This window comes from Lepisma saccharinum, chromosome 21 (assembly GCF_977018435.1).
Source record: "Lepisma saccharinum chromosome 21, izLepSacc3.1, whole genome shotgun sequence".
Taxonomy (NCBI): domain Eukaryota; kingdom Metazoa; phylum Arthropoda; class Insecta; order Zygentoma; family Lepismatidae; genus Lepisma; species Lepisma saccharinum.
This window is the reverse complement of record NC_139249.1, coordinates 17121088-17148782: the sequence shown is the minus strand read 5'-3', so window position 1 is coordinate 17148782 and position 27695 is coordinate 17121088.

Below are 27695 nucleotides of genomic sequence, written 5' to 3'. Positions count from 1 at the left end.
ACACAGGCCGAGAACAGAGAGACTGAACCCGGGCGGACTCGAACCCATGCCGTCCCGCAGTGGGAGCTCAAAGCACAGCGCCTTAGACCGCACGGCCACGGAGGCCACATGAGAATTACTTGGTAGTTATTTAATGTCATTAAAGAAATGTGATGTAATATATGACTCACAAGGGAGATTATCTAAGTGTCTCCCTCCGATTTCCATGAAATTTGGCAGGTGTATAGAGGGGTCCAAAGGAAGAAATACGTGTTTTTTTTTTGTTTCGCCAAAAAAAAACTGTTCTAGGGGGCAACCCCCCCCCAAAATGTCAAGATGAGAACAAATTGAAGTGGGGATCTGACCCCTGTGTCCCCTCCGATTTCCATGAAACTTGGCAGGTGTATAGAGGGGTCCAAAGGAAGAAACACGTGTTTTTTTGTTTCAGCTAAAAAACTGTTTTAGGGGGCAAACCCCCCTCAAATGTCAAAATGAGGACAAATTGAAGTGGGCATTTGATCCCTGTGTCCTCCTCCGATTTCTATGAAACTTCGTAGGTGTATAGAGGGGCCCAAAGGAAGAAATACGTGTTTTTTTGTTTCGGCAAAAAAAAACTGTTTTAGGGGGCAAAACCCGCCACAAATGTCAAGATCAGGACACATTGACGTGGGGATCTGACCCCTGTGTCCCCCTCCGATTTCCATGAAATTTGGCAGGTGTATAGAGGGTCCATATGCCCCCTGTTTCTTCCTATGCCATATTTACGTGGTTTCGGGGTCAGATCCCCACTTCAATTTCTCATCTTGACATTTAAGGGGAGGGGGGTTTGCTCTCTAAAGCCCTTTTTTAGCTGAAACACAAAAACACGTATTTCTTCTTCTAGGCCCCTCTATACACCTGCCAAGTTTCATGGAAATCGGAGGGGGACACTTAGATAACCTCCCTTGTCAGTATCTTTGAATTAGACAGGTATCGGTATTGGCATCCATATTGGTTTAAAGTGGTATCGGGTTATCCGTATAATTTTCACAAGCACGAAAGTTGCTTTGTCCCTGTCCAACACAAAGATGATTGTACGACCCATGTTCATTTATCGATAGAAGCTCCATCTGCATTGGTTTTGTGGGAAACAAAATGGTACATTTAAAAAAATCTAGCCCTTGCACTGACGACGCATCAGTACATTCAGCAGAGCAGACGCGTCACTTTCTGCCTGATGTCAAAAGGTTTGTCGCGGTGTTAAATTACACATCTCGTTGCGGCCGCTATTGCAAACATAACCCTGCATTTACGAGTGAAATCCAACAAAAGGCCCCACGCTGACAGATGTTTTAGTGAGGGTTTTACGTGGGGGTCCGAAGAGTGAACTAATGATTTTAATGATGCCTCAAAGCAGAGCGTGTGATGATCCATTCGGGGTGTTCCTGCACCACGTAATTGCTGAATAGAGCCTCGCCGTGGTTGATTCCAACAGCCGCAATTCAACGGTTGAATACATCGCGCAGAGGGCAGCACGGGACAGGGAGGGAAGCGTTTTAAAATGGCCGATTAGATTCCGCCAGAATTAACACACATAAACTCGCCCCCCTTCCCTGACGCTGCATTCCGCCTGCTCCACGCTAACCCTATCATCACGTCTCATTGAACATTACCATTATTACGTCAGGCATTATTAGTGTGGTTTACCATAATTAAAACATCCATAAATAATCCTTTGAACTGTAAGTGCCGCTGCTGGCTTGTGTGATATGATATCTAAATTTACCCCTTTTCACGCTTGCTAGATTTTCAATGCGTTGTAGCACGTGCTTGTTACTTCGATCCTTGCAGCGGATATTGGCAGGCCACGCCTATAGGTGGTGCATGTGTAGAGTCTGGAAAATTGAATCACTGTTGGGCAAGAATCTGTGGTAAGAACACTTCTTTTAGGGCCTCCCAGATGGCGCAGTGGTAGCGTTGTCGCCTTGTAATCAAGTAGTGCCGGGTTCGATACCCGGTGGAGGCACACAGTGGCTCCGGTACCACCTCAAACTATAGGTGCAGTCCCGATTAGCCTTACCGGGCATAGAGTGAACTTAAAACACCAAATCAATCAATCGCGTGACCTTTCTCGGTACCTGTCTTACGATTATTGCAAAGCTATAAACAAAAATATAATTACCGTATAATTTTTGTTCATGTATTATTATATTCTAAACGCATTATATTTTATACGACGGTTTCGGTTAACAATTCATGTTCAGTCTTTTGTCACATTCAAGTGACTATATTTTTATTTTCTAAACACGAATATGATGTATGGTGCTGGACAATTCGAACAATGTTTTAACCCAGATTACTATCGTTCCTATATGTAATCTATGGTTTCTACTGCAAGAAGAAGAAGATTCTACTGCTTCTAACACCTAACTTAACCCTTATAATCACAAATAAAAGTAAATAAAAAATAAGCTAGGATGTTAGATTGTTCGTTCACCTGGTCAACATCTGAAACTGTTTCATTAATTACTATGGATAAAGTAAACAACACGTACTTGCAATAATTAACCATGATATCTCAACTAGTGGAAACAATGTCATACTCCAATTGATAATTTGTAAAATTTAAAAGCAAGAGCCTAACTGTAACATAATATAAAATCTAAAAAGAACATTGTTATGAATGTAGTAATTAAAGGAACTTCAAACCAATATTTTCTTGCAACTTGTGCAGAAGAATTTTTTGCATATAAATTATTACAAAATAATAATAATAATAATAATAATCAAATTATGGCTTAATTTTTATATATTGAAGCACCCATCACAATTGTTTAACAAATAAACTAAATTTTACTATATTTTGGTGCTGAAAATTGAATACTTGCATTTATTGTTATAATACTGACCACGAGTCAGTGATGTGCCGTACACTATTAAGTTTACGCCTACATGCGTTGTATACACCATACACGTTATCTACGCGTAGATTACATTTGGTTGTAGTTTACATAGACTATACGTAGGCAATCTAAAGTACATTAGAAATAATTTTGAAGGCTTTCATGAAAGGAAAGTGACATTTTCAACTATATTTGTTCCTAACGAACTGACAAGAATCTTATTTACAACAAAATTTGTCTCTTCTCTTCTACAAACTTCGAAAGTAATTCGTATGCAAAATAAAACAACAGATGGCAGTCGTGAGGCAAAAGTAGTCTTTTTCCCACAAAACACTAAAATGTTTCCTATATTAATTAGGCTTTTTCCCTAGGCGAGAAATTGTTCGAAATTAAAGAAAAGAGAATGAAAGGTTTCTCTCACACATTAACAACTGATATGCAGTATAATTGGGGGGGGGGGAGAGGGGTATATTAATTGGATTTCATGTGGCTGTGCATAATATTTTCTTATGAGAAATATGAGCGAAATGGGTCATTGTTGCAATTTTTTTTCAATTTGTTCACAAGTCAGGCTTAACTTATGTATTAAGATGAAAATAGTTCTCACTATTCAGATAGATAGTTGGATTTTGACAGAAATGTGCCATCACGGGGATCCAATTCGAAACCACTGATTAGGGCATAAGTCCATCGAAGTTACCAACAAGCTACCGGGGAGACGTATTTCTACATGCTGTGGAACTTCGGTCCGGGTATGAAAAATCAAACGTACACAATATATTCCTGAGAAAAAAAACCAGCTTGCAAATTTAATTGTACTTTCCTAATAAAATTATAATCTACTAAGAGACACGTTATTTCATGCCAAGAAGAATAACTAGTTTAGTTACAGAGAAGGAAGGTCGGAATTGTATCGAGATAGAAATTATTTTTTGAATGTGTATGCACGATTTTTAGTTGTTCCAATTAGACGACAGATTTTCGATAAGAGAATCAAGGATTCTGTAATAGTGCAACGTTTTTTTAGAGTTAACTTATGACATTTCATGTACAGTGAGATCCATGAGTATTACCGTGCAAATTGACCATGACTATATTCATTAATTTTTATCTCGCATCCTATTGTGTTTTTAAGCGATGGATTTTTATGTATGCTGGTGCAGAAGTTGTCACCAGCTTGTTTTGAGTTTTCTTTTAATTCTTGTAGCTCTTAATGGGTCAAATAAAGTGTACAGTGGGATCCATGAGTATTATTATGCAAATTGTCCATGACTATTTTCATTAATTTTTCTCTTACATCCTGTGTATTTTTAAGAGATGGATTTTTATGTATGCTGGTGCAGAAGTTGTCAACAGCTTGTTTTGAGTTTTCTTTTAATTATTGAAGTTCTTATTGGATCAAATAAAGTGCACGAACATGGTGATGGACAATTTGCACGGTGATACTTATGGATCCCACTGTACGAACATGGTGATGGACAATTTGCACGGTAATACTCATGGATCCCACTGTACCACACAGTTCAAAACGAGCATTGTATGTAGGTATATGCTTCAACGTTTTTGTAACTGGAGTTCCTTGTTCAGATTATCGGCTATTTGATTTCTTTTAAAATTGGGTCATAACGGGCGAGAACGCTTTTCAAAACCAAATCGATAACTTTTTAATTATAATTTTGCAAACCCTCATTGCAGCACATGGATAACAGCAGCCATAGATTCCCGTGAAATATATGTTCGTGGAAAGGAATTAAAAGAAATTTCTGCCACAGTGGCGCTGCGTTCGACTGGCTGTGGAAGTTCAGTCGAAGTTGGTTTTCCATATTTCTCTCTCTCTCTCATTTTAACAAGCTTTAAATCACGACCACCGTAATTACTCTTTGGAACCGCGCAGTGAACACATTGTGTACTTTCTATTCAACTAACTCATTTGCAGTTTGGATTTTTTAGTTTCTCCCAGCAGCCCCTGCGGTTGCAAACAAAGCACGGTCCCTGCGCGTACGTGGTTGAATGGGGCGAGCATAAAATAACGAGTGGTCACACTTCCTGTTCTTCTGATTTATACTCTTCCACAACCACCGGTCCTTACGAGAAATGTATGGTCAGCTGCACATAGTGTTCCATATACAGACTACATGAGCCAAGCAACTTGCGGATAGCGTTCCTTTGTTTTGTAGTCCACGATAGACCGTTCATTCCACAAACACTGGTTTCGAAAGCTCCAATACTCTTAATGAAAAAATATATTCGAGTGTCGCAAAGAGACTTAGTAATGCTCATATAGCACATTGCATCGATATCAAGGTGTATAACACGAATATAATGTAAGTGTGAATGGTTCCAGTAGCAAATATACAATTTTGCCTTTTGCCCATTTTTCTGGTAGTTTCAAACTTTTGTCTGGAGTATAGTTTCAGAGTTTATGTAACGAAAGTGACAGGAGTTACAGGACATCACTTGGGTTATAAATTGGAAGTGAAACACTGAAGAGTTCTTAGACACAGACACCAGATCTATATAAGTCAATCTGTTAACAGAAAACGTGAAGTAAATCAGAGATTCATTGAACTGTCAACAGACGACAGTATAGGGTCTAGTGATAAAGGAAACAGCTGTTGTGTTGATCAGCAAAGTGCTGTCAGTCAGACTTTTTTTTCTTTTTAAGAAAGTGACTTAACTTTATACATTTATTTTCAATTTAATTTTTTATTTGCCTCTATTATGACTATGCAAATATATTTCATAGATTGAATCTCGGATCATTATCAGATAGAAATAATCTTGATATCAATTTTATACATAATATTTTGAAAAGAAAAATATCATCCCTGAACATTCTTATGAAATTAGCCTAAAAATCTCAATATACGTATTAGTGTTCGAAATTATAGAGCAGTAACAGTAGTGAATGAAAACAATGAGACGAAATCATTTTTACATACTATTGTAAATCAATAATGCTACCAAGAAGAACTGAATATATACGTGTTTTGTTTGATTTTTTTGTTATTTGACATATATCTTTAGGATTGGACTATTTTATATTGCTCTTCTGATTTTTATATCTTTCTTGTCTTGTCAAACATATTGTAGCTACTTTATTCTTATGTTCGTTTTCTTCTTTTATTTTCTGGCATTTGATTGTGAGCATATGTATAAAAGTGTTGTACTTTGGAATTTTCTGTATACCGAACTATAATTACTGTTTGAAATGAATAGAATAATTGATATATAGCCTAACCTTTAAATTAAATATTAATGAATAAAGTATAGCGAATCATAAAAAGTAATAATTCGATTATGTCGAAGCTTGTTGGCAAATATACAATTAGGTTTAAATTAGTTATCAAGCACTGGATATAATGAAATCTTGCAGCTTCGTCAGTCCAACAACATTAAATTAGTTTGATAAGTGCTGATTTTTCTTTGCCATGTATAATATTGAATACTGAAAAAATCAAATAATACCAATTGTGAAATCTGTCATATTACTATGTATTACTATACTTGGAAAACTGATATCTATATTAGCAATTGAGTTGGTGTTTTTTAAAATCCACTTTATGCATAGTAAGGCTAATCGGGACTGGACCTACAGTTTAAAGTGGGATCCGAACCACTTGTGCCTCCACCGGGTATCGAACCCGGGACCCCTTGATTACAAGGCACTGACGCTACCACTGCGCCATGTGGGGGGCCCTTTAATTGTTTCATTTGAGTGAAATCAATCGAGACGCGTTTCGGTTCAAAGTTACAAGTAATTTGTTACTTTTTTGAGGAATTCTAACTGTTTTTACAAGTAAGTTGCTGTAACAGTAACAGAGTTACTTTCTGCAACAGAACAAACGTTATTTTACTTTACAGTTGTTTACAACACTTAAAGTTATTACAGTGAGTAGCTGTAACTCAATTACTTTAAAAGTAACTTTCGGAACATTGAATACATAAGAAATCAAGTAAAGCGGTTAAAAGTAACTTGTGCAACTAAAAAAAATATACAGGGAATGCAGTAAAGTAATAATTACTTGTGTTACTTTACAGAAAAGTGTTCGGAAGGATCTTCGCAGAAGAAAACGACTAAGACGAAGAGAGTGAGGACTATTTTCACGCCAGAGCAGCTCGAGAGGCTAGAGGCGGAGTTTGAACGTCAGCAGTACATGGTCGGTCCAGAGAGATTATACTTGGCTTCGGCGCTTCAGCTAACGGAAGCACAGGTAAGAGAATCTTTTCTATTCAGGGACATAGACAGGATATTTTTCCTGGTGGGGCTGAACCTTCAATAATAATACTAAAAAATGGCACTTTAGAAGATATATTAGCGGGAGACCAGTACTGAAATAACGATTTGCAACGTATCTCTCAGCATGTATAGCAATTGTGACCATTGTATTCGTAAATTGATACTTTTGCTTGAACGTTATCTAACTCAAAAAGCAGAAAATTTTGATTTTCATTGTATCTTTCACTATAAAAGGTTATAAAATTCGCGAGAAACGCTAATATTCAGGTAAAACATTAAATTTACATTTTTTCACGACTTGGTATCCACGAAAAATATGATTAGCATGTCAGCGATTGATTGATTTCTACAATATGGTCACATCGGCACCTAGGCTATTTTTGCCGTCACGCAATGCGCGGATACGCTCCTTAAACTAACATTAAATCCAGGATAGGCTTCCAACTTCCTTTCTCAATTTTTAAAACTAATTCATTCAAGCATTACTTAACAACAAACTTAAAAACTGAGACTGTAAAGGGGCTCTCAACACTCGAAGAACAAACACAGCCCCGCAAAGGGTTATCCTGGTCTTGGGTTCAGGCGCCAGAGCCTCGCTGGCCTGAAAGAAGGAGCTACTGGGGTGTATTACTACGTGGAAATGAGATTGGTCTTTGGGCCCTTACCACAAGGTCGCCCCTTGCAGCCCCTAGCATGTAATTGAAAAAGTGGTTCTGGACAAATAATAATAATAATTTCAAATAATAATAGTAGTTTATTATTAGCCCGGAAGTTCAGACATTTATTTTCGTTAAAATAGGCAGGGAAAATAATGTGGAAAATAGGCACTAAAAATGAAAAAAAAAAAAAGGCACATTTGGAAGTCGCTTACTTTTATCTATAATTTCTGGCAAAATGTTACAATCTACATTGGGAAGAGCATTTCAATTTTCACCAAATTCACGTACGTAACCATGTAGCTTACCATTTAATGGCTCGGCATGATGACAACTACACGATCCTTTCCCTCCAAAGTGCAGAACTAAACTAAAGATAGAGAACTTGATTTTGGAATCCATGCAAAGACCCTTGGGCATTAGTGCTGTTTCTTGTCAGTAACCTCCTGATACGGACGCTGGACGTGATGACTTAATTGTGCAGATGTTCTACAACAGGTTTTCAGCAGTCAATCATGCACAAGGAAATATTAACCGAAAGGCAATATCCTAACTCAGCATGTAATACTTTTTTCTCACACTTTTCTCCTTCAGCAATGTTGAAACATGCGTGAGTTCAATATTACTTAAATAAGGCGAAAATTATTCACATAATAAACTGAAGAAAAAAATGACAATAACGTTTTTTTGGGAGAAAAATAATTGATATACACACTTTTTTTTAAAAAAAATGTCCAATTTCATTGAAAAAGGCAAAAAAGGCATTATAATTAAAAATAGGCAGTGGGGTTCAAAATAGGCAAAATGAAAAGACTTCTAAAACATTCGAAACAACATAAAAAGCGTATATCCGGAAAAATGTTATCAATATATGCAGTAGATAAAAAGAGGCATTTTGCCAAACTTCAGGGCTCTAATTATTAGTTTATAATTATATTGTATTATTATTATTGAATTTTGTCACGGTGTAACCATCCCGTCAAACACTTTTTGCGAAGTACGTGCTCTTCTTCCTTCCCTTTTTCGATCATCTTCTTACAGTAAAACCTCGTTAATCCGGACTAATGGGGAGATAGGTAGACCGGTTTAACGAAAGTCCGGATTAACTGAAATAACCTAAAATAACAGTAGCAAGTGCATTAAAACTCAGTTTATAGCAACAAAACACATTTATTATGGTGTATTTAAGGGGCATAGGCGTAAATACACCATACTGTACAAAGTCTGCGGGAAACAGAATTTAATCAGTGGTTGACTGTCTCTTCTTTGGGAAGTTCTCTTGTTGACTTTTAGCCACATTTAAAACCTTGCATTCTGCTTTTTTTCTTTGCCTTTTGCCTGTGCGGATTAAGCGAAATCCGGCTTATCGGGGTTCGGATTAACGACGCTTTACTGTATTCCCTTCCTTTCTTGCTTCTCTCTGTGTATGCTTCGTTTCTGAACTCTAATTTTCCTTTTTGTCTCTTTCCCCTTTCTCTCTCTCTCTCTGTTGTGTCACTTGTTTATTTCCTATGTATTACTTCCTTGTGTGTCTTCTTTCTTTCTCACTTTCTCGGGTGGCTTTTCATTTTCTTTCCCCTTTCATTCCGTACCCTTTCTTTCATCTATATCCTTTCCCCTCTTCTTTAAAACGTTTCTTTCTTGCGATGACACACATCAGAACTAGCCCAAATATGACAACAGCATAAGTTCTACCAGCTACCAAAACTTCGTGTTGATTAGTATTACATTGGGACGCACAAGTATTGCTCGACAAATTGCCCATGACTATGCTCATTAATTTTTCTCTTGCATCGCACATGTTTTCAAGGAATGGGTTTTGATTGTGAGTTACTTCAGAGGTTTCCAGAAACTTGTTGGGTGGTTGGTTTCAATTCTCAAAGCTCTCGTGACGTAAAACATAGATAATAAACATGTTTTTTTGGACAATTTGATCGGTAATACTTACGCATCCCACTTTACAATCATCCGCAAAGATAACGGTATACTTTTGCCTATACGCAAATTATCCACGGCTAATTTCGTTATTTTTCCTTCTTCATTTCATTGTGCTTTTAGGGAGATGAATTTTTCTCTTGTCTTGAATCCCACGTTGCAGAAAACAGAATGAATGAACGCGGTAATGGACAATTTGCCTATTATTAAGCCTATATTTGGCGCTTGCTGTCTACATCGTGTTCGTCAATCATATAGGAATGACACCTTCAATACAGAATAATAACGTTCACGTAAATTTGCCTTTTGTTCATTTGAAAGCCAAGCTGCCGTCTTTATCTGCATACATTCGACTGATATGATGCGTCTCTGCGGTGTACGTCAGCTCCCAAATTTATGGCCCCCATATTCTCAGCTTCCTGGTTGCGAATCACGCCAGACAAGTGGCGAGTTTTATTGATGTAAATGTCGCTTGGATTTGCAGCAAGGCTTGTTAGAACTCCCACGACCAAGGAAATTAAGCTTCTTTTTATTTCCAATAAAAAATACAATAAAACACTTATTTATAGCAGCATCGGGGCATGATAAAGGACAGGGAGGGGATTATGCAGTCGTCATCGTGTGCATGAGCTGTTATTTTTCCTGTGGGAAAACTGATAGCGGTGTATTTAATTTCTTCGATACAAGATGGCGCTGGGGAAAACGATTTGATTTTTTTATTGTGGCACGGATGTCTCCGGGAAAATGTAACTGCAAATTCCGAGTGAATTGCGTTGTATATTATTCCAGTATTCTCCCTGGAGTGTTGGAGCGAGATTATTAGCTTGTTCTTGTCTGATGTTTGCATGAATCAACGCTTCCAGATGTTTCTTTTTAAGGTGTAAGGTATTACTATTTCAGCCAGTGTTCGAAGTGGTAATTGGCTGAAAATGAATTAGTGAGCATTGAGTTGGGACATTCATGAGTGAAAAGTGCGTACTTTGACTGTAAATAGTCCATGGAACTTAATTTTTGAATAGGTGACTAAAAGTATACAATCATAGCAGCTCCCGTCTTTCGAGCGAGGAGTTCCGACTTCGATCCCTGATTAGAGATATATATTTTCGATGTTAACCCAAAATCGTGAGGACAATTGGGATGGTACTTTAAAACAAGCTTTTGGGTCCAGTCTAAAATGTCATATAACATTGGCGATGAAACTCGATGTTCTGACACGGGTCATCCAACACAAATCTGCTTGGGCAGGCCTTGGCTTTCAAAGGACTGTTGCGCGACAGACTTTTATAATTATTATACAAACTAACAGGTTATTAGTGAGAAATGTAGAACTGAAAATGTAGTAGTCTGCATGTCAGTTGAAATTTGAATATATTTTAAAAACCGAATGATTACAAGTTTAAAAAAGATTAGTCGAATTAAGGTCCAAAAAGGATTACACAATATTTCCACTACCTCCTCAACACGGACTTTCACAGAGATCTTTCAAATATTCAAATATATTTAAAGGTAGAACTGTTACACCATGTTAAATAGGAAACAGTGATATTTTATCTGAAATACATGTGGTGCTCTGAATTATTTGAGATGATGTCTCGTAGCACTCTATCAATGATAGTTGTTGCGGTTTAATGGCAGGGTTTATTGTGTTGCTTCCCCTTGAACAATTTTCTTCACTTTCGCTGTTGCTTCTGCAGACCTTTTCCAGCCATATACTGTATTTGATTTTCTTTATAAGGCAGACGTCTTCCATTAAAACTTACGTCAAGGTCTTATTCGTGGTTTGTTGTCGGCCTTCTTGTGTGTAACTAAGTCAGTGAACACCTGCAATGCTCCATATTATTTCTCAATCCTCGTGAGACCGTGGCCCGTTAGTCTTTTTTAAAAGGTCGATGCAACAATTCCAACAATTTTATTTGTAAATATTTTTCTAATCTTTTAAATTTTATAACTTAATTAATATGTATCAATTAAATTAAATATTAGTAAATTATAGTTAAGAGTTATAGTTATAGAATATCTTCGCTTGTTGACAATATTAAGTTAGGTTTAAATACGTTGTCGACAACTGGATCCTAATTAATTATTGTAGTTTCCTCAGGCCAACATCATTAAATTAATTTGTTAAGTGCTGATTTTCATTCGAATGTTCCACCATAATATTCCAATTAATACTAATCAAGAAATCGATGAAATTGTATCGTCAATTTGATTTTAAGTTGTTGGTTAAGAAAAAAATGTTTCAAGAGAACGTCTCAAGAACCTAGTATAATTGATGTCAGGCCCTTTACCGGGCCGCGGCCCGGCGGTTGAGAAGCACTGCTCTAACCCAGCAGGGGCAGCCTTCGTTGATAGGTTAGGCTTGTTATATTTAGTTATCTTAGCATATATAATACACTGGAAACCGAATAAGCCTAACCTAACAATGAGAGAATTCCGTGCTGACCTGAGAGCACGAAGGTTGCTATAGTATTGTGCGATAAATGAGACCCACTATGTCGCGAGGGTTATCGTAGCGTACTACTGAACTAACCGGTTCATGATCATCATGTGTATTTGTTCTTTGTCTATCATATAATTCCACTATTCATCGTCATCGTCGCGACAAGTTACTAATACTTTCAAAGGTCGTGTGTCATGTGCATGCTTGATAATAGTGCTCGTAAGCGTAACCTATTTAAATGAGAATTTTCTTTTCTTTTCTTTCCAGGTGAAAGTTTGGTTCCAAAATCGAAGGATTAAATGGCGGAAGCAGCACTTGGAACTCCAACAGCAACGTTTAGCGGTTTTGAAGCAACAGCAACAACAGCAGCAGTTGCAAGATCTGGAGGAGAGCGACGACAGCAACAGCATAGAAGAAAGCGCAGATTAACGGGATCAGTGTATACTTTCGAAATATCAAAGACACCGATGGCACAGTATAGTGTCTATAAAGCGAAACTGTAGTGCCAAAAAGAAAGAAGCGGTGTTTGTGTTTTCTTGTAATTTGGGACTTGTCGCGATTGTGCTTGGATCAAGGCAGACAGGGTATTTGAACTGCACGACAGTGATAATTTTGTTGGTGAGTCTGGCAACGTTGCACTTGTAACAGATCTGAACAGTTCGAAAACTTCAGATGTAAAAATGTGTACACATAAAACTTTTCGTGTGAGTGGATAGCTGTGTTACCGAAACGCTTGTAACCCACTGGAAACGTATATATTTATAATGTAGCAGCAGATGGTCGTTTTATGTTAAGCTTTTAAATTTTCGTAAGATGACTGGTACGAGATTAACATTCACTACTTCAGTTTTTCCTTTCCAAACACGAAACTCGAAAGTCATGGGTAAAAACACCGAAGTAGCAATGTACAAGGGCAAATTTATTGTATTAGTTATAGTTTGATGCTCATATCTGTAAACAGAATACTGTGGGCAAACTGTCACATTAGTGGAATAACGTGATTTTGACCGGTGATATAACTAATGGAGCATCATAAACCTTCTGTATTGAACCTTCCTGGTGTTGGATAATATGCTACCACAAGCTTTACTGTAGCTAATAGATAATTTTTATGGTTGGTACATAATGTTTGGTTTATTCATGGTGTTAATCATTTTCCTTTGTATTTCTCTTGTATTTTTCTGTCCCTTCAGTTAAAAGTAAGGCATTGTTCTTTCTCACTTACAAATAGGTTAATACAAGATCAACTTGACAAGATAAAACTATCTAATTGTCGGACCGCTCTTGTTTGTGTATGCCTATGTACATACAAGTTATGAATTAATACAATCAACCTTTCCGAATTTAGTATTGAAATTTAATACAATTCTGTGAAGTTGCTGTGAAGCAACATTGACAACCCCCAGTCAGCAACTCTACCCTCTTCTCCCAACAGGCAAGAAATAGATGGTAATGAATGAATTTTTGGTAAAAGTTTCATACATCGGAGACACATTTCTTCAATTTTACACAAGAAACTACTTACAAAAATGAGTTTCTCCAAGGTTAACAACGTTCGTCGAGGTATTTTCTTTCACCGTGGAATATATTTGACCGGGAAATCATGTATTTTTCAAGAGAAATATTTCACCGACGCACAGTTAGCATTGCTTTCATTTGCTTGCTCTACGACAACCGGATGCTGCGTACGTTTGATGACGTAAGCCCCTGTCAGTGTTTCAACCCCCTTCTTTTTTTACTATGCTTGCCTAACGTAACCAAACATAACCTAACCTTATCGGAATGGTTTGTGGGGCTATCCGTGTATGGTTCGTAGGGCTATCCGTCAGTTACCCGTGCATAATGTATAATTTCCACCGGTGACGAACACGATAGTAGATATTTTTCGGTGAAGAAGGTTGAAACACTGCATACCCACAACTTGAGTCAAGATGTTCCCGCCATATTGTGTGTTCCGGAGGCGAAGAAAGGAATAAAAAAAAAACACTCAGAATGTGAAAAATTGAGTTTGTTTTCTTGTAAAAAGCATAATGGCACCTTCAACTATGTTCCGCAATACACAATTGGTAACTACGAACCATGCGAAACACAAAATATGCGCTTTTTATGTGTCTCCGATCTATGAAACTGTTACCGAATTTTTACTAAAAAATAGAAATTATACATTTGATATATATACACACACAGTATATGTATTGTATAATAAATGTGACTACCCCACATTACTATTTTGCACTGTGGTTTTTATGAAATAGACTCGAGGAATCTTTGACAATATCTTTAGAAAATGGTGGTTGTGCAACAGTTTCCACAAATAAATTGCTCACTCAATGTAACTATGAAACTAGAAAGTTATTAACAATATCACAAAAACCTAGGTTTATCAGTTTGTCAGTTTGCTTAGTGGTTAGAATGCTCTATCAGTCATCTTCGAAATTTTTTCCAGGAAGTTTTGTTTTCTTGAGTTACCATCACAGAACTATTTAAGTTATTAAGATTTATTTGTTACAGCCATTATTGTTTCAGCACTTTTTGTCGAAATAAATATTATATATAAGAAATATACAACCAAGTTCGAATGTTCTTAAATTGTATGAAAATGTAAGATTCCTATACATGTTCATTATAAAATTGTTGGTTACACGTGATTACAACCCTAAGGGTGGAAATGCAACGTGATTACAACCCTAAAGCATTAAGAAAAAACGTTTATGATTTGATGGATATAATCTACAGAGCATTCCCTGACTTTCGCTACGAGACTCTGCGGCAAGCGGCCCGGCGTCAGGGCTTGTCTTTCCCGGTGAACGGGTCAGCGACAGTCGCACGCTACAGTCTGTTTTTTTTTTCGCTCTCCCTGCCTTCGCTCTCTTCCCTTTCTGTTGACGTTGCAGACTGACGCCAGTATAATCCTCCCTCGGAAGTTGTGTTGTGTCGTGTCCGTGTGTTGAAGATTGTGGCTTAATATGGCACCACAAAAGTCTAAATTACAACAAAGGATTTATTGTGTCTAGTGTTACCTCGGAAAGACGAATTGTGGAGAAGTGCGACGACGTTTTGCAACGAAATTTCCTGGTGTTCCCGTTCCACATAGGGCCACTATATTAAACCTCTAAACTCGTAAAAAAGTGTAGAGTAACAGGGTCAGTTCTGAATAAAAGTGGAAAGAAAAACCCACGTGTACTCACTGAAGAAAAACTCGATGAGATAGGACAAAGGTTAGAACAGTCTCCTCGGAAATCTATCCGCCACCTCTCACAAGAAATGGGTGTTTCAAAAACCACAGCATTTAGAGTCGCTAAAATTCTTAAATCTAAAAATAAAAAAATGAAAGAAAAAAAGTATACAAAGACAATCCGCACACCATCCGTGAGTTAAAAGAGAATATTGTACGAGAAATCGGGAGAATTACACTAGACGAACTTACACGTGTAAATGTCAATTTCCTTCGGAGATGCCAGGAATGTGTTGCAGCAGAGTGACATCATTTTCAACACCTTCTGTAGTCAAGGTTAGTACACAATATGAAAATTGTAATTTTAATAGCCGACTCTAGCGACTGTCGCGGACCCCGTTCACCGGGAAATACAAGCCCTGACGCCGGGACGCTTGCCGCCGAGTCTCGTAGCAAACGTCAGGGAATGCTCAGTATGTATGGTTGTTTTTGGTTAACGAGTGGTGGACTATGAAATTAGAAATTAGAATATTACCTAAACTTTGCGTTGGGGTAATATTGGGGAAACTAGAATTTAGATTTTGCTGATAATTTTTAATAAAAAGAAACTTGCTTAAATTGGCATTGATGTTTGAACGGAAATATTGGGGTTCTGCAGGAAATAATTTATCTTGCCTCAGCAGCTATATCACAGTGCCAGATAAGGGGGCGGCGGCAAGAGGGAGGAGAATTAACAAGTACCGGTTAATTTATCATGCCAGAGTCAGTGGTTTTTGCATCGCGCCAGTCATGCTGCGATTGTGATGCAAAAAACACAATCCACGCAACAAGTTTGTTTCAATGCTATTTCTATTTTGTTATTTCCACCTCTCTAGTCCACACGCTAGTCGACTGAGTTTTGCGATATTTTATAGAGTAGAGTATTATTACTTGCAAATATCCATGCTGCAAATTGTCCATTAGTGTCGGCAACTTTCTTTTGAAAAATGTCCCAGTTCGAACACTGCTACTGCTAGCAGTGACGGACCCAGAAAAATATCACTGGGAGGGTAGGACGGGGATATTTTCTAGGAGGATTATGCCGGCCAACGTGGCATAGTGATTAGTACATCGCGCTACGACGTCAGGGGTCCCGGGTTCGAATCCCGGCCTGGGGATGAGTGTCCATTCATCATATCATCACTCATCCCCATCCAAAAGTGGCACAAAAAGCGAAGTAAAATAAAGCAAATCAAACAGAGTTTTTCTTGTTTGCTGGGCGGTACAAGCGGTGAATTTCACAGCGAAAGCTTAAGCTTGCGTTTTTTTATTGTTGGCAAGAATGTTAGAATGACATATTGTCAATACCTAATACAGTAAAACCTCGTTAATTCGGACTAATGGGGGAAATAAGTTGACTGTTTTAACGAAAGTCCGGATTAACTGAAATCTCCTAAAAGAACAGTAGAAAGTGCATTGAAACTCCGTTTATAGCAACAACAGGGTGGCTACTTACCACGAATTCCGTGAATTATGCGTGAATTATTGGCTCCAGGAATTATGCGTGAATTCTACTGAATTTTTCTCCGTAGACGTGAAAAATTACAACTTTTTTCTAATCCAAATCCTATTCACATTTTATACAAACAAAAATTATTTTCTTGCTCGCTTCGCTCTTAGTCTTATCAATTTTATAACCATAGCTAGGAGGCGGCGGGAGTCGGCCCTGGGCGCCAAACTATCTAAATGAAAAATGTTGTAAAATTGATTGATTGATTTGTGTTTTTAAGTCCACTTTATACACAGAAAGTCTAATCTGGACTAGACCTACAGTTTGAAGTGGGATCTGAACTACTGTGCCGTGTGGATAAAAAATAATTGAAATTGTTTGTTCGAACACAAATGCTTTAGCACCAACTTCTACCCCCTTTTTGCATAATTTACGAGGATAATAACGTCTTTGATACTACTACTACTACTACTAATAATAATAATAATAACAACAATGTTTGTCTCGGCGGGTTCGAATCCTGGCTTGGGTATGGGTTTGTGACTCGATTCATCAATTTCATCATATCACTCATCCCCATCTTAGCCAAACGTGGCACAAGAAGCGAAGTAAAATAAAACAAATCAATAATAATAATATTATTATTAACACTATTATTATTAGTATTAGTACGTTTATCCTGGCACTTTCTCCCCGCCCGCTCAGACAAAAATTCGTGATTGCGTCTCTGATTGTAAATTGAAACTCAGAACCTTAAATTAAATATTTTAATTATATTACGTATACCGTTTAATTGAATTATAATTTTTGGACGTTGGAATCACATAGACTCTTTATATTGTGAAGATATTTGTGTGTGGATGTTGAGAGGCGGTAATACGTAAGGTTGAAATAGGAAAAATATCTGCTTGAATTTTTGGAAAGTTCGCCTTGAAAACTGGGAATTATAGTTGAATTTTATCATGGTCCTACAGTAGCCACCCTGAACAAAACACGTTTATTATGGTGTATTTAAAGGGCATAGACCTAAATACACTATACAGTACAGTACAAAGTCTGCGGGAAACAGAATTTCATCAGTGCTTGACTGCCTTTTCTTTGGGAACTTCTCTTCTTGACTTCTAGCCACATTTAAAACCTTGCATTTTGCTTTTTTCCCCTTTTTTTCTTGCCTGTCCGGATTAAGCGAAGTCCGGCTTATTGGGTCCGGATTAACGAGGTTTTACTGTATCTGTAAATAAAATAATACTCTACATGGGGAACTGAAATGAACATTCTTTGATTACAATGAGAAAATTGTAGAAACAAGATTATAGGATCGTTCTACAATTAGATGAGGAGAGTAATTTGTTGTAATTCAACATCTACACAACTGGAAAACAATAATATCTCCTACCGACTATTTTACACAAGTACAAGATTGTACGCAAACGTGTAAGGTTAAATGCTTTCCTGAAAAATAAACAGAGAGCACAAACAGAATATGCACGTAGGTGAACGGAAAACCTTAGGTTATTTAACGCAAGATGGGAAAATATTGTAAAGCATGAATGTGCATAATATGTCTTAAAATGTTTGAAAATATGGAAATTATATGGCCTTGGTGGCTCAGTGTCGACCTCCGTGGCGAAGTGGTTAGCAGAGTTCGCTACAACGCCAGGGGTTCCGGGTTCGAGTCCCGGGTAAGGCATGGGTATTTGTGTTTGTCTGTCCTGAAAAAGTCCTGAAATGTGAATGAAATGATATGAGTGAATGTGATGGGGGAAGCTTCCGCTTAGGGGGCTTTCCTTTATCTTAAAAAAAAAAAAAGTCGGTAACGCGTCTGACTACCATGCTCAAGGTCCCGGGTTCGATCCCCGGCCGGTTCAAATCCGGGAACTTTTCTAACGATGGCGCCCACCCAGCGTCGAATAACATGGGTACCTGGGGGAAACCCTGGGGGGGTAAAGGCGGTCAGGGGCGTGATGCTGATCACATCACCCCACTCACGACCGGATCAAGGAAGTGTGTGGCGTTACCCCCACACCCCCTATACGCCTTCATGGCGTGGTGCTATGCACAGGGGAACACTTTACCTTTTTTTTTATATGTAAAATATCTGCTGAAAGTTAAAATGGGAAATAAAATGGCATATTTTGAGCATACATACCGCAATACGCAAAGATAATATACAATAAGATCGATTTTAGCACCATAAGAAGATATGTATAAATTCTTGTAATAAATATGTGTAAATCAGTTTTCTGCTCATAAGGTTCCACAACTTCAATATGGCAGCCACGTTAAGTTGTATGGTTCTATACATTCACTATATTTCCACGCGCAAGATTTCTGCGCAGCTGCCATTGGAATAACCAATAGGATTTCCCACAGGTCACGTGTATTTGTTTACATTGACTCCATTCTTACCATGGACATAGATTAGGTAGCTGCTTGATTAGCTGTGGGCACAAATGAATGAAAAAGAATAGAAAACCAAGAAAGTGTGCCGATTGAAGGGGTTAAAATAATCTACTAAAATACCTTGTGTAATAACTCCTCGAAGGACCTTCCTGACTGACGTTTATTTACGTGTTTATGACTTGTTTGCAAATGTCACTAATCAGGTTTTACTGTACAGGACTGCAATTAGGTCAATGCCTTTAAATGGGGGAGAAAAACAGCTTTACTAGCTTGCTTGTATGTGAGCATGAGCAAGCAATTTTAGATAATATCTCAAGGTTTCAGATATCGGAAGGAACAAATAACACGTGTGCAATAACCGGTAGTATAGATTTCCCACAATTATTAACTATTTTAACTTAAATTCTATGCAATGCATATTTAATTGGAGTCAAGTGCTTTCTCTTAACTATGTCTTGTTCTTTGCAAAAGTGTTACCTGAGAAGTATTAAATTCAGTTGTATTTACCAAGTTTATTCTCTTCAATGAGTTAGCACTATAGCACATGCCAAAAAGAGAGCTGGAGCAAGAATATTTTGTGGTGGCTGGTGGAGAAGTTAGTTTTTTTTTTAATTGGTTTATTTTACTTCACTTTTCGGATAATCGGGAAGATGAGAATGAGTTATGATATATTGAAGAGACCCTTACAGGGAACATCCATATCCAGACTGGGATTCGAATCCGGGCTCCTGGCGTCGTAGCGAGATGTGCTAATCACTACGCCAACGGAGATCGGCAGAATTTAGTTATTGATGTATTATTTTAGAAAAGAGAGCTTCCCTCTTTCTTTCTCTATCTAGCGTCATTATTGTTACCAGATACTTTCTCTTTCACACAATAATCCAAAATTTAAATGAAATTAGCGTTCATTAGATCATTGGAACTTTCAAAAAAGTACACTATCTACCAAAAAGTAATTGGGCATGTGTACAAAATGGTTGTCTGGTGGTGCGAACCCTGTTAGAACCTCGTGGAGCCACCTCTTGCTGCTTGCTTCCTTCATGTTTTGTTAAAAAATTTGGCAGAAAAATAAGTGATTTTCACTCTTCTTGAGCAGCTACATAAAATCCTATAGTCTCATTTTGAAAAGCAGAACGAGAGCTATAAAATTGTATAATATAATCATTGCAGCCCCAATAGTTCCCTACATAATGTAGCAAAACCCGCGAGAGAAAACACAAACTTCAACAAAACCTATTCGGCAGAACAACAATTCTCAATGAGGTCCGCGCGCAACCACAGTTCTCTATGCGGTCCGCGCTCATTATATACAGAAAGCGCAGGAAAAGAGAGCATTGAATAAAGGCATTTTATCAGCACCTTTTTGTAAACATTTTCAGGGCCTATTTTCCTTTTCCCGACTTTAATTTTGCAGCTTAAAATCCTTTCCCTACGTATGTATGTACTTTCCATATTGCATATGTAAATGCATATTTAAGAATTTTTAACTAAAAATGCATATTTCATATGCAGGTGCATATTTGTATGAAAATAAGTTGATGTTGTGCATATGTTTGTATCCACAACCAACACCGAACATATACTGTATTTATTTTTCATCTCCTTGCTTCTCTTCTATTTTCTTTATCTTTTCTGTCTTTCTTCTTTCATTTTTCCTGGATTGTATGAAATGTGGCAAGTACGTCATTCTCGCCTCAACAATCGACTAAGCTGGCAACGCCGCGTGTAAGTTTCTTATCGCACATGGACAACGTGTGGATGATCTGGAACTTGATAAGTCTGACTTTGTTGCCCTAAAATACAGTCCACTTGTATCTTGCGAAGTGGAACGTGTGTTTTCTGAATATAAGACTATTCTAGCTGAAAACAGGAGTTTCAAGTTCGAAAATTTGAGACATGTTGTTATCAAATGCAATCATGATCTTGATCTGTAGTGTATTGTGTTTCATTTAACGCAGAACCATATTAATTCAAAAAATCTGTGTAGCGAATGAGCATTCAGAATAATGCATATTCATTGCCTGGCATGTAATCTTTCAAAGTTTGTAATATACAGCATTTATAAATGAAACAGGTTTTTAAAGTGCATATTTTACATTTTTTGGTGCATATTTGCATGCATATTTTGCGTTTTTTTAGTGCGTAACTATCCGAGACCTGCTTATTACAGAGTAATATGATGCTGATATCTACTCGTATTACGTCCTTTGGACCGTGATAGACTGGTTCTGCTAGATTACAAAGCAAAATTATTCAACTACTGATCACCATCTGTAATATCATGAATAGCAACACAGCTTACACGAGTAAAAAAACGTACAGTTCCGTACACTGTGTACTCTTCAATACGCAATGTTTCTTCCAAGCAACTGTTCAAATTGTCGACCGCCATGATCAGAACAAACTGTAGCTACAGCGGTCTGTCGCACACGCTCTAGGATCCTAGGAGATAGACGCACATCTTCAGTGGATGCAATAATCCTAGCAACCAGGTCCATGGGAGTGTAGACTGGAGTCCCCTACACTAAGATCTGCACATGACCGCAGAAGACATGCGCAAAAATAGTTTAACTACACAAAGGTAGTAGAGTTTGAACAAAGAAAAGAAATTGAATTACTCTGCAGGTTCCCGTTCCTTATTTCCAAACATTCAGCCAACATGCCTGAACAACCTGTGAAAGTTTGGCGGTTCCACCCTGCATGCACTGATGTTACCAAGAAGACAAGATCGAACATTCCTGACAAAGTTAATTTTCAACCTTGCCAGGGATTAAATTAAGCCACCGAGGCATCAGGGATTTTGAAGTAACATTATAAACACTTATCCAAGCCAATTAGGTCATTGCATTTCAGTCCATTACAAAAATTTAGCATTTGAAGATTTGTTAAGAGTCCACGTGCATTCGGAACATCTCCGGCTGACTGCGCGAGTCTAGCCAGCGAGCCTACGAGCAGTGTAGAGCGTGAGCATTAGAGTTAGCTATAGGCGCAGAGTAGAGATGACGTCAGCGGTTCCCTTCTTGATTGGAGACGTCGGGAGGTATGACTCGCTCCCAAGGTGCAAGCGCAGAACGGCCAGAGCTGTTACGGATATAATTTCACTTCTAATAGACTAAATAGCACCTTCTGATTGCATCTTAAACGTCCAGCCATTAACAAGCTCTACCGGGTGACTTGTCATTGCCTGATGACCTTCCTGTGCCTGTTTTTCTTGACTTATTCGCATATTTAAGTTTATGTAAATTACCTGTTTTTTTTACCGTGTAACCTTATCGTAAAATGTACGTTTCACCATTTGTAAATGCCTCTTTACGCATTTATTGCAGGCAAGATAAGGAAAAGCAATATATGTTGTCGAAAGTACTTTTCACTAGTTATCTAGTTAGAACGGCATGTTCCACCGAGTGTAATCATTAGAAAAGTAATGATTTTACAGTAGCTTTTTGAATGACGACACCACGTACTCTACAAGGTTGCTTATTTACGAACACGTAAAGGATTTGAATCCGTGTACACACAGAAAACTAAATTCGTCATGTCGATTGATGCACCAGAATGCATCGGTTGATGCACTAAAGTGTGCTTTATGGCTTCTTCAAAGAATCAAATTCACATTTGATGCATTTGGGTGCATTTTTGTATGTCGTGAAGTGCAAAGTGCATCATTTGATTCAAGTGAGGATTCTTTTCAGTCGAGGTGCACTTCAATGCATCAGTTGATGTTCCTTGATGCACCTTCCTGCATCTTTTTGGATGATGCACTTAAACGTTTGGTCTGAGCTACAGATGAAACGTTTAAGTGCATCATCAAAAATGATGCAGGAAGGTGCATCAACATTTTTTGTTATGTAGTGAAGGGACCGAATATAAATAAAACCACTGTGCCTTACCCAGGATTCGAACCTGGGATCTCTGACTTCGTAGCGTTCTATCCAACTAGATCATCACAGCCATTGTCGTCGAGAGGCTAGATCGAATAGGTCCGTCGACGCTCCTCCCCAGAAATTGGCGTAGTTTTTTTCAAGTTACAAATATATAAAGTTCGTTATTTTTATTGTTAATAACAGAAATCAAGTGCAGTTAGTTATTATTTGAACAGAATAATAATATTTGAATAGAAGTCTGCCCTGAAAGCTTGGAATCTTTTCCACAACTCACCTGGTCAGCCCGAGAGAATCTTTATATTATTCGTCGCCAGGAAAGTTTCAAGGCTTAACTTACTTCAGAGAATAAACTGTTTCACAGTTTTCAAAATACCAAAAATTAAACTTTTATGTAAGATGATGCACAACAGGCACTGTAGCTAAAATTTCCTTCTAACTTCTTAAACTTTTATTTTACAAAAATTAAAGATTTTGTTTTTTTATTTTGTTTCATTGAGCTACAGTTGAGGCTGGGATCCGAACCCCTATGTGTCTCCACTGATGGCCTTGATTACAAAGTGAAGATGTTTGCTACTTTTCTTTTTCATTTTTTTGCGCCCGCCTTTCTCCCGCACGAAATGGTGCCACATATGGCTTCTGGCTTCTTTGAATTATATGCCAGGCAGTGATGTGCGTAGACTATAAGTTTACGTCTACATGCGTTGTCTACACACGCGTAGATTACATTGGGTTGTAGTTTACATAGACTATGTAGACAATCTAAAGTGCATTAAAATTAATTTTCAAGGGTTTCATAAAAAGAAAGTGACATTTTCAACTATATTCGTTCCTAATGAAATGAAAAGAATCCTATTTACAACAAAATTTCTCTTCTCTTCTATCATCAACTATGGAAGAAGATAAATAGTATGCAAAAAACAACAACAGATGGCAGTCGTGAGACAAAATTAGTTTTTTCCCCATAAAACACTAGAATATTTCCTATATTAGGTTTCTTCTTAGCAACTGATACGCAGTATAATTTTCTTTTAATTCCACGGCACCCTTTGCTAAGTTTTCACGTTTCGCCATGTTGTTTACATAGATTACGTAATCTACGTGTATAAAATAGTCTACGTGTAGAATGTAGACTGTCGTTGTTTACGCGTAGACGCACATCACTGATGCCAGGTCGTCATTTCCTCAATTTGTTTATTATTGTCCTAATGAATTTTCTCGTTTTATATTATGAGTACATGAATACATCCTGACAAAGGAATTGCTGGTAACATTCACAACAGCTATTACCCTTGTCGGTTAACTTAAGATAATACAGATGCGCGCGCGCACACACACACACACACACACACACACACGATTGTAATTCTAAACGTAAATACAGTAAAACTTCTCCTAACGGACACCTCTAAATTACGGACATTTTTAAATTCCCGGCAGAAATACATGGGGTTTAATGGCAATATTACTTCTCAGTAACGGACATTCTTAATAACGGACGCGGACACGGAAAACTACCTCCCCAACGCAAATAAAACTTCTTAATAACGGACAGCCTGAAGGAAACTGTCACAATTCCTGGAATTCGACACAACAATGGCCAGTGTTTCGAACTAGCGCGCATTGTTTCATGTTACACTGAACGTATTTATTTTTAAAAGTGCAGACAGTGAAAGAAAAATACATTATGTTCGTAAAGTACGTACTGTAATAGGCTTATCCTATTGTGTAACATCCTACACTTTTTTTCTGAATAGCGGGCACTTCTTAATAACGGATATTTATTTTCCCTCCAGGCCTGTCCGTTATTGAGAAGTTTTACTGAGAACTTGCAACTTGCAAGACAGTGCAGGTGATACAGTTAATTATACTGTGCATTGTGCCCTGTGTGTAGAGTTGCCAGATTTCTAAAACGGAACATACAGATTATATAGACATGGATATAATTAAATTTATGTTTTATAACATTTTTAAACATTACAAAATCAATTGCTGTTTAAAGCATTGTTAATCCCTAATTTTTAACATTTTGACAAAATATATTAATATTTGAGTGAACACTTGGCAACCTTTGTTTAGAATAATCACTACTATAAGAACACTTTCTTTTTGGCATGACGAAATAAAAGAAAACTTTTTACATCACCTAAGCCCTGAATGTTATCCACTCCACTCTGATTCCATTGACCAAGAAAAGAAACAAGTGATAGTGTATTAGAACCAGAACTGCCTTTGCCAGTCGTGAGTCGCTTCTTATTCGACATATCGACAATCGGCAGTTCTACGTCAATGTTAATATGAGAATTGAGTGGTAAATGGTAATTGATATCCAATTAGGTTAGTTATAAATTGTTATTAATTTCTTGTTGTATAAAATTATTTTAAAATTTGAATTCCTTATTTCTTTAGGTAAATACGGGACAAATGCACGTCCCGAGAACATTTTCCGGGATACCGGGACAATGGCCGCGGTGGCTCAGTCGGTAACGCGTCTGACTACCATGCTAAAGGTCCCGGGTTCGATCCCCGGCCGGTTCAAATCCGGGAACTTTTCTAACGATGGAAGCGGCCCCGGCGCCCACCCAGCGTCGAATACCCTGGGGGGTAAAGGCGGTCAGGGGCGTGATGCTGATCACATCACCCCCACTCACGACCGGATCAAGAAAGTGTGGGGCGTTACCCCCACACCCCCTATACGCCTTCATGGCGTGGTGCTAAGCACAGGATAACACTTTACCTTTTTTTTTACCTTTACCGGGACATTTCTTTTAAAAAGGGGACAATCCCGTATATACGGGACGTCTGGCAACCCTACCTGTGTGTATACTACTAATACCTTCTTACATACACCTTATTAAATAGTTACAAACCTTAGTTTTATTTATTATTTGTTATTTATATTACAATTGTCTTTCTGTCTTTCTACTACGCCACTCAAAATACAATACAATCAGAATGTATTTTTAAAGCAAACAAGGTCAATGAATTTAACGCAGATGTATGAAACGGTTATCTACCGCGAGTAATTTACTAATCCATTATACGTGTAATTTACGTATAGAATAAATTACCTGTCCAACACTGTTAGTGATGAAACTTACTTCCATGACGTAATGATTACTTTTGTACACTTCGATAAAAGGGACACGGGTTCGAATTACATAAGGGTACAATTATTTGTTATTGTTTCCCAACTGCTTCTTCATCGCCGTCTTTTATCACACCCAAAGGGGCCATATAACTAATGGGGAAAATACGACGTGTTGACTCCACCTGGTATCGAACCCGGTACCCCTTGATTACAATGCGACGACGTTACCACTGCAACATCGGAGAGGCTGTGTATATGCATACATATGTATACATACAATATATGTGTACATTGGTGTGTGTGTGTTTAAATATAACCTACATAGAAATGCCGAGGATGGACATAAACAATATTGCATGGTGGAGACACCATAAAGACAAGTATTTTCCCCATAAACGTATCTCGAAAAGCGCCTAGTTTCGGCGCTATACACGCTTAACATGTATCCTGTATGTATGCAATGCAACACAAGAAATAATAGCGACGATCTAACTTACAGAGACGCGTGGCAAGTTTGTCACTAGCTTCTATTGTTAAGACATTCGTCGATGCCTTCAAAGTAGTTTTCGAAATGTCCTCTCCTTTTGAACACAGTGACGTTTGCGAAAACACAAATATTACGGTTTATTACTTTTCTCCTCAGTCCCTAACTTCTAAATTTCAATAAACCTGAAAATTTGATGGGGGCAAGTACCACCCTTCTCCCCGCCAAGGTACGCCTATGGTAGCGATTAGCCAAAAGTGGTAGAAAGTCAACGCTAAGTACCAAAAACCAAATCAAATTATAATTTGATTATCCTTATTGCAAGAAATCAATGAGTTCCACCGTTATGTAACGTTCTAACTGTTGTGCATTGAAGTAGCCTGCTCTAGGAAATAAAAAGTAATCGTGAGCAGTTAATCAAAACATTTAGCCACCTCCTTTATTCGCAGCATCTCATTCTCAATCTTGCTCATCTCTCTCGTCTGGAGAAATTGCAGCGGTTGCCACTGAACTACCTTGTGGTCTGCGGTTTGTCTGAGTCCCTCTTCAATTACCAGGAATTCCAAGGAGGCCGGCGAAGATGCGAATTCCAGCCGACAGAGGCAGCGGAAACCGCCCCGGATAATCCCTTTGAGCCCTGCATGCACATGGAGGCAGAGGGCGCCGGTCCTGCCCAGAGATCCTCTAAACAAACACTAGTTCAGCAGCCATCGCTTGGTGTGTACAGTATAACACAAACAATTGAACATCATAGCGTAAAATTTTAAGGAAACCTAACGGTGGACAATTCGCGCTATGCTCAGATTACTGGCACAATTAATGGCGTAACAAAATATCCAAGGTTCCACGAGCAAGAAACAAATTTGCCCATCATACAGTCAGCAACAAAAGTTTCTTCCTAGAAATTACTTTGAATGGCTGGTTACTCTTATTAAATAAGTCGAACATGTACAGTCAACGGCAAAGATAATGGTAAGCAAATTGTCCACCGCTATTTTAATTACATTTTATTCTACATCCTGTGCTGTGTAAAGGAATGA